Genomic DNA, 8,252 nt, shown 5'->3' with positions numbered 1-8,252 from the left:
GTCTCTACTAAAAAAAATACAAAAAACTAGCCGGGCGAGGTGGCGGGCGCCTGTAGTCCCAGCTACTTGGGAGGCTGAGGCAGGAGAATGGCATCAACCCGGGAGGCGGAGCTTGCAGTGAGCTGAGATCTGGCCACTGCACTCCAGCCTGGGTGACAGAGTGAGACTCCGTCTCAAAAAAATAAATAAAAATAAATAAATAAATAAATAAATAAATAAATAAATAAATAATATTGCTAATAACATTGGATCCATTTACTTTTAATTCATCAGACTTTCCTTTTACCCTAAGGGTTACTGTGAGTTCCCATAAGTCTGTAACAAATTGCTGGAAGCAAAAAAGGCTAAAATCCCTGGGCAAAACAGCCATATGTGTGTCATATGTACCACCTGTGCCCAGTTTGCCCACAACTTTCCCATTTTTAGGCTTAAAGTCCTGGGAAAACTTTGTCCCAGGAAAAATGGAACAGTTGATCATCCTAGACTGGGATTTAGCTCAGAAGACAATTCTAGAATATCTATTTCCTGGGATGTTTTGTGGTTTCTGATAAAGGTGTAGTTATATTTAAAGAAACTGGCCTATGCAGTAACCCTCATTTTGCATCATTTAACAGGACACAATTATTTTTAATTCTTACATAGTGATCAATGCCTAACATTTATATGTATACCCATTTTAGAGTTACAATCGATGAGGCTATTTGCCTTGCATATTTTTTAAGTGGAATATACTAGTTACACATTAAATGGCCTTGTTGGGGCTGCGCACAGTGCCTCACACCTGTAATTCCAACAGATGGGAGGCTGGGGTGGGTGGATCGCTAGAGCCCAAGAGTTTCAGACCAGCCCGGCCAACATGGCAAAACCCTCCATCTCTACAAAAAATATAAAAATTAACCTGGGCTGTGGCACGGACCTGTAGCCCTCTCGGGAGGCTGAGATGACAGGATCACTTGAGCCCAGAAGGCGGAGGTTGCACTGAGCAGAGATGGCACCACACTTCACTACAGCCTGACAGAAGCAAGACCCTGTCTCAAAGAAAGAAAAAAATAAATGGAAAAAAAAAAAAAAAAAAAAGCCTTGCTGGAAGCTGAAAAACTTACGTCCACAGGGTGGCAGTGTAACACTCTACAAACTTGGAATTGAAGTAAAAGCTAGATTAATCAAACTTCATCTTTTATTTGAACTATGTGATTTTATGGGAAAATGGGTAGGAACAACCAACTACTTGTGAAACCAGTGGCTTTATTTTATATTGATAAACAGCCACATATGGCTAACTATTGATATATCTGAACCACAGGGTAAAGACAAGAAATACAAATTGGATGCCTTTTTTGAGCTTGTTTTTAAAAATGCTTTTGACAGAATTATAGAATCAGAGAAATCTTAGAAATCACACAACTCAGTATTTTCAGACATTTTCTCACCAAAAAAAAAAACAGGTCACATTTTCTAGTGCTATATACGCCTATAACATTTAATAGAATGCAACATCACCTCTTTCCCTTCACTTGAGAAAGAATATTCAAATTCACATGAGTGACTTTAAGGGGCATTATAAGGGTAATCTCAACTCTTTATTTTTAAATTAACGACTCCCTGGCTTCAATCCTTGATTTTTAGAAATAAATTACTTCTATATGGTTTACGGTGGTCAATCCCAACACATGAGTGTGTCAAACTCCTTAAAGTGACAAAGTATGATCATAGCACAACCTCTTATCGAATGCTGGACCCACTCCTACAGCATCCTTAACAGATATCTACCCTCAGGGAAACGGGCACGAAAGCAATGACCTTTAATGTGCATTGGCGCCATTAGCATAAACCCAGTGCTTGCAAGCCGGACATTTATTTTTGCATATTTTTTTCTTCTAAATTCTTTTTTCCTTTCTTATAGATTCTTTTTTCCCTCCTGGGGAAATGTATACATTTTCTAGCAAGCAGCAACAGACTTGGAATTTAGAAGTTATTTTAGTTAGTTCATGTAATTAAAGGTAAGGGAAAATATATGCAGCAGCCACTTACATGATTCAAAAACAACACTGAAATCTCTGAGAAAAACAGCTTCTCTGTTATGGTTTGTAATTGGCACCCCAGGCCAGCTTTCACCTTCTGTTAATAATGAGGCACTATAAGCTCAACAGCTGAGCAAAGATAATTTAGCAAAAGAAAGATAAACACAAATTAAATTTGAACTCAGTGATATATATTTGTATTTTCTTCCCTTTTTGTGTCAAATCATGATGTCCATGGAATAAAAAGCAATTTGATCTCTCAGGGCTATTTCTGCTATTTTCTGTTTCCTTCTAGGAGTCTTCAGTTCAATCTTAGTGGAGTTTTATTTTAACTACGTTGATTCAGACATTTATGATGGCATTGCTGATATCCAAACATGTAGGCAATGAAAATCTAATCTAGGAGAGATTAAAATAACATGTTTAAATTATCTACCCTGTTCTGTCTATGAACTTTTGTTTTGACAATCTAAATGCCTACTTCTATAACTCTTCTAAACAAAACTACTGGATAATAACAATTAGATTGATCTGAGTTGTTTTTGTTTGTTTTTAATATTAACAAGTGCCCTCCAGGACTGCAATCCTCTTGCTGCAGAGGATCTTTGAGGCATAAAATATATACCTAGGAGTGTGAAAACTCCTGTATTCGTCTGAGTTAAACAATCTTTTCTCTAAATAGTATTGCCTGATAAGTGTGAAGTGATCCTTTGCTAATTAGTTAATACAATTACTCTCTTTTCCCACAAGGCCAGGGACTTCCCACTTGGAGAGTTTCTCAATAGATCCTGAAGTTTGCATAATAACATCCTGTTTGGTAGAATAGGCAATACAAGCACTCTTCTGAGATGAATGATGCTTTGAAAACCAAATCTTCAATGTTTCTTTTTGGGATGTTTGCTCCCCTTTGTAACAGTTTTCAAAGGCCCATGAAGGCAACCTGTGTGTTGTTGGTTGCTCCGGCATGCAAAACCAGCTTTCTGAGCTCATTAAGGTTTGTCCACAGGCTCTTCCCCTAGAGCTGCCTGTGCTGACTTCTGAAAATCTGAGTTACTGTTTTTGAGGTCCCGAAGTTCAAACTGGAACTACCTGACGGTGGCAATCACAATAGCTTCCACTTACTGAACTCCTTACTACCAAGGCTAGCTGTCTAATCCTTGCAACACCACACAGTGGTTTTTATCCACAGGTGCACATGAAGAAACAAACTGGAAAGCTCAGTGACCTACTCAGTGCAGAGCAAGGTTTGAACCTGGGCCTGATACTGACTTTGACCTTTTTCCACCGAAGCATCCTGCTGTCCTGGGCCTCTTTCCACAAAGGAGGACAGAGGCTTATACGGGAAATACCTGTATGGCTAACCCAAGAAGCAGTAAGGCTGTGACTTGGGTCCTAATGCAAGTTAGAAAGCTGGACAGCTGTGGCCCCTGCCTTAGAACTACTGAGACAGAACTACTTGACCTCCATCAAAAGGTCATCAGTGGTTTTTTATTATAGATATCTCGACTCTTATCCTTCCCTAACTTTGCCTCATTTCAAGGCTTTTTCTGCTTTACTCATTTTTATGTTGTTTGGAATTTCCATATATCTATTACTTTTGTAATTTTTAAGGCAACGAAGATACTCTTTTTGAGACAGTCTCACTCTGTCACCCAGGCAGGAGTGCAGTGACACCATCTCAGCTCACTGCAACCTCCACCTCCCAGGCTCAAGTGACCCTTCTGTCTCATCCTCCTGAGTAGCTGGGACTACAGGCGTGTGCTACCACACCTGGCTAACTTTTGGTGCTTTTGTTTTCTGTAGAGACAGGGTTTTGCCCTGTTGCCCAAGCTGGTCTTGAACTTCTGAGTTCAAGCAATCGTCCTGCCTTGACCTCCCAAAGTGCTGGGATTGCAGGTATTGAGTCACCTGTGTCCGGCCGAAGATACAGTTTTAAAGTGTTGCAACAATGTTGTCCAAAACTAACATTATAGAGGTACTTGATAGCTTTAAGTGTGGTGTGTGATACAAAGTACTGAGAGAAGTTATTTAATTATAATTATAATAATTATGATTATTATCTGAGATGGAGTCTCACTCTGTCACCCAGACTGGAGTGGGGTGGTACAATCATGGCTCACTTCAGCCTTGACCTCATGGGCTCAAGCCATCCTCCTGCCTCAGCATCCCAAGTAGCTGGGACTACAGGTGTGTGCCACCACACCCGGCTACTTTTTTTATTTGTTGTAGAGACAGGGTCTCACTATGTTGCCCAGGCTGCCCTTGAACTCCTGAGCTCAAGCAATCCTCCTACCCTGGCCTCCCAAAATGCTGGAATTATAGGCATGAGCCACCACATCCAGCAATGAGAGAAATTATGAAATTGAGTCATGGCTTCCTGAGCAGTTTGAAGTGAAAATGGGAATCAGCACATTGTGGTCCAAACATCCCTCCCATCATCACCTGTCTTATCTATAATAGACATTGTTAGGTTTCCTAACAATGATTGAAGCAGGTATGGTGAACAAAGGACTGCTGGTTACACATGCTCTGGCGGCAAGTGTCTGTGCCTCACCCACCCCAGACCCCTCCTTGATCCTAACGCAAAGGTGATTTAGTTATATAGAGGATGACACTCAAGTCTGTTGCACGCATTAGCTAAAACTAAGAACAGATAAAAGTTCAATAACTCATTTTTTAGGACTCTAAAATGGTCGCATGTCAAAACAACTGTCAAATTGTCGTATGTTCCTGCCACTCACTATGTGACTTTGGGCAAGTCACTTAACATCTCTGCTATTGTTTCCTCCTCCAAAAATGAAAGGATTGGAATGGATAACGGTGCATTCTCTTGTAGAGTTAACATTCCAGAATTTTAAGGTGCACTTTCCAAATATCCATGGGCCCTCAGGTTGATTGAGAGAATCAGCTCCAGAATGATCGCCAGCATGAAACAATCTATGGTAAGGCCAGCTCTGTGCAGCTACCACTCCACACCATCTCTCAGTGCCCCCTCCTGTTTTCTTACCCCACATTGCAGCACTTTCTTTCTCTTCTGTCCACCCTTCCTCACTTCCAGCACTCCTTCCTATACTAGAATCAACTAGACCAAATATTTAGATATAGATTTATCTTGGCTTGCCAACATTGACTAATTTTACATTGGAACAAAATATCATTAACCATCGTGCAAACACAATGGTTGCACGAAATAAGGAAAAGTCTTCCGTACTTCTGAAAATGTGTCTTTACCTCACTGAAATACCTGAAAGCTGGGCATGGTGGCTTACACCTGTAATCCCAGCACTTTGGGAGGCCAAGGTGGGAGGTTCACTTGCATCCAGAAGTTTGAGACCAGCCTGGCAACATAGTGAGACCTTGTCTCTACAAAACATCAAAAATTTGCCTGGGTGCGACGGCTCACACCTGTAATCCCAACACTTTGGGAGGCCAAGGCAAGCGGATTGCTTGAGCTCAAGAGTTCAAGACCAGCCTGGGCAACATGAAGAAACCGTGTCTCTACAAAATATACAAAAAATTAGCTGGGTGTGGTGGTGCAAGCCAGTAGTCCCAGATCACCTGAGCCGAGGAGGTGGGGGCTGCAGTGAGTTAAGATTATACCACTTCATGCCTGAATGGGCAACAGAGGGATACCTTGTTTCGAAAAGTGAAAGAAAGAAATGCCTGTAAAAGTGACCTTAGAACTGTACTACACTGTAGAATTAGAAAGGCTTTCAAGTATAATATTTTAATATTCCTGATGAGTTTGAGAAGTAGGTTTCATTATCTCTCTATGACAGATGAGGAATCCAGCACTGAACAAAAAAACAATTTGATCAAGAACTCACAGTTAATAACTATGTATGCAAATCCGGTTCTATTAAATTGAGATCCTCCAGGATAAGGTCATTAAATACAAATGTCTATCTCGAATTTTAATTTCCAAGACAATTTACTTTAGGCTTGTATAAATCAACTTTATGACTTTTTTCTTGAGAAATATTACCCCAAAATATCTACTTCAAGAATTGTAACTAGACTGTTGATGTTTACCTTCTTGGAGATGCCATTGGTGTTTTATGTTTTGTTTCATTTTGTCTTAATTGTTTGGACGAACGGAGGCAGGATGGCGCACTTCTGGGTTCTTCATCATTAACTTTTCCCCAGCGCGAAAATGCAGCCGGCGCCTGGGAAGGTGCAGATCAACTGGGCATGCGCCAGGTGACGTCAATCCGAAGAGACCAAGATTTACCCGGTCGCACCTGCAGAACGCCCCGGACACGCCCGTGCCCCACCTATTGCCCTCCCACTCCTAGAAAAGCCACTCTGGGCCTGGGTCCCACACGGACTTCCCAGCCTCACTGCTGTGGGGGGATGTGGGGACTGCAGGAACTCTGTCCGAGAGCCCCACCAGGGGACTCTGTCGGCCTTCTTTGCCTGAGGCGGACAGACCTCTTCCCCACACCTTAGGTGACCAAAATAAACTTGCAGGTTTGCTCCTACACTTGCCTACTCGCTAGTTCTTTTGCGCTCGCTGGGCTGGTCTTAGAAAAACAAATCATTAATATCCTCTTACATGCCATGCCCAGAGAAGGTGTTTAAAAAGTATTTTTTAGCTGCGCGGTGGCTCAAGCCTGTAATCCCAGCACTTTGGGAGGCCGAGACGGGCGGATCACGAGGTCAGGAGATCGAGACCATCCTGGCTAACCCGGTGAAACCCCCGTCTCTACTAAAAAATACAAAAAACTAGCCGGGCGAGGTGGCGGCACCTGTAGTCCCAGCTACTCCGGAGGCTGAGGCAGGAGAATGGCGGGAACCCGGGAGGCGGAGCTTGCAGTGAGCTGAGATCCGGCCACTGCACTCCAGCCTGGGCAACAGAGCGAGACTCTGTCTCAAAAATAAAAAATAAAAAATAAATAAATAAATAAAAAGTATTTTTTTAAAAGAAGGCATGGGTAGAAAGATGGATGGACAGATGGACGGATAGATGGACAGTTGGGTGCACTAATTAAACATCAGATGAATGAGTGAATGAATGAATGAACTTGGAATCATTTGTCTTTTCAATTATTGATGAGAAAATATTGCAACATTTCTATTAGAGCCACTTTTTGTTTCCATTTATTTAGTAAGCACTTTTATGCATTTATTATTTGCTCACTTTAACCAAGCATTGATAACTGAAAATATAAAACTGAAAATTACTCCACTACTTACGTTCATCCAACCCCATTTGATGTACTTAAAAGCATGAAATGACAAATTGTTAAGTTTTTTATTTATTTAAGACCCAAAAAACTTGGCAATAACCATCTCCAAAGTATTCAGTCTGTCAGACGCAGAGTTCAAGCTACTATAGCCTAAAGTAGTTGACTTTTTTCTACAAAGAAGAAAAGTAGAAAAGCAATTTATCCTACAATTATTAAAAGTTAAATATATAGATATTGCAAAAACAAGTTTTCACTGGGTGTATAATAATTTGGGGTAAAGATGGATTGAGCCTGGAAGACTGTGGGAACCAGGAAAAACAGGCCTAACCAGCTCTTTTGGTACAAAAGAATTGAATTTGAAATGAGTCAGGTTTAACACTGTAAAATGATACCTCAAAGTCCCTATTATAACTTTACATATATAAAACCACATTTTATCTGCATTTAAAAACTTTATCTGTATGATGGTCAGTGTAGTCACAGTATAATAATTATATTTGAATAGCAACATTCCTGTGCCAAAAACCAAAGTCCAGTTTTGGAAGTTCTGAAGGGATACACACAAAATATAACAGTGGTTATCTGAGGAGGGTCAGGAAAGGGAATCAAGAAGACACAAACCTAACTCTGTCCTATACTTTTTAAATGTTTACCTTTATAGAATAATCACATATTGCATTTTAAGCATAAAAATATTTAACTTTTTTATGTTCAGTTTCTGGAGTATGTGATAAATAATTATCAGCAGATTTCTACTCTGCAATGTAAAGATATCTACTCATATTTATATTGATTCCTTCTAATTCAGTGTGCATGAAGATCTAAGCATTTGAGTGAATATAACGACTCCAGAGATCAGATGTATGTTTCTAACACACTGGAAGATGTGTGTTCGAATGATCTTAGAAGCATTACTGCCAGCCAAAGTTTTCAAATACACTCACAGTTTCCTCAAACTAGAAACGAAGAAATTAAAAGTTAAAATCATTATTATCATTATAAGATGGAAAGAAGTTTTGCAAACATGGCTGTATATGTAATA

This window comes from Piliocolobus tephrosceles, chromosome 5, assembly GCF_002776525.5.
Source record: "Piliocolobus tephrosceles isolate RC106 chromosome 5, ASM277652v3, whole genome shotgun sequence".
Classification (NCBI taxonomy): Eukaryota; Metazoa; Chordata; class Mammalia; order Primates; family Cercopithecidae; genus Piliocolobus; species Piliocolobus tephrosceles.
This window is presented reverse-complemented; position numbering follows the sequence as displayed.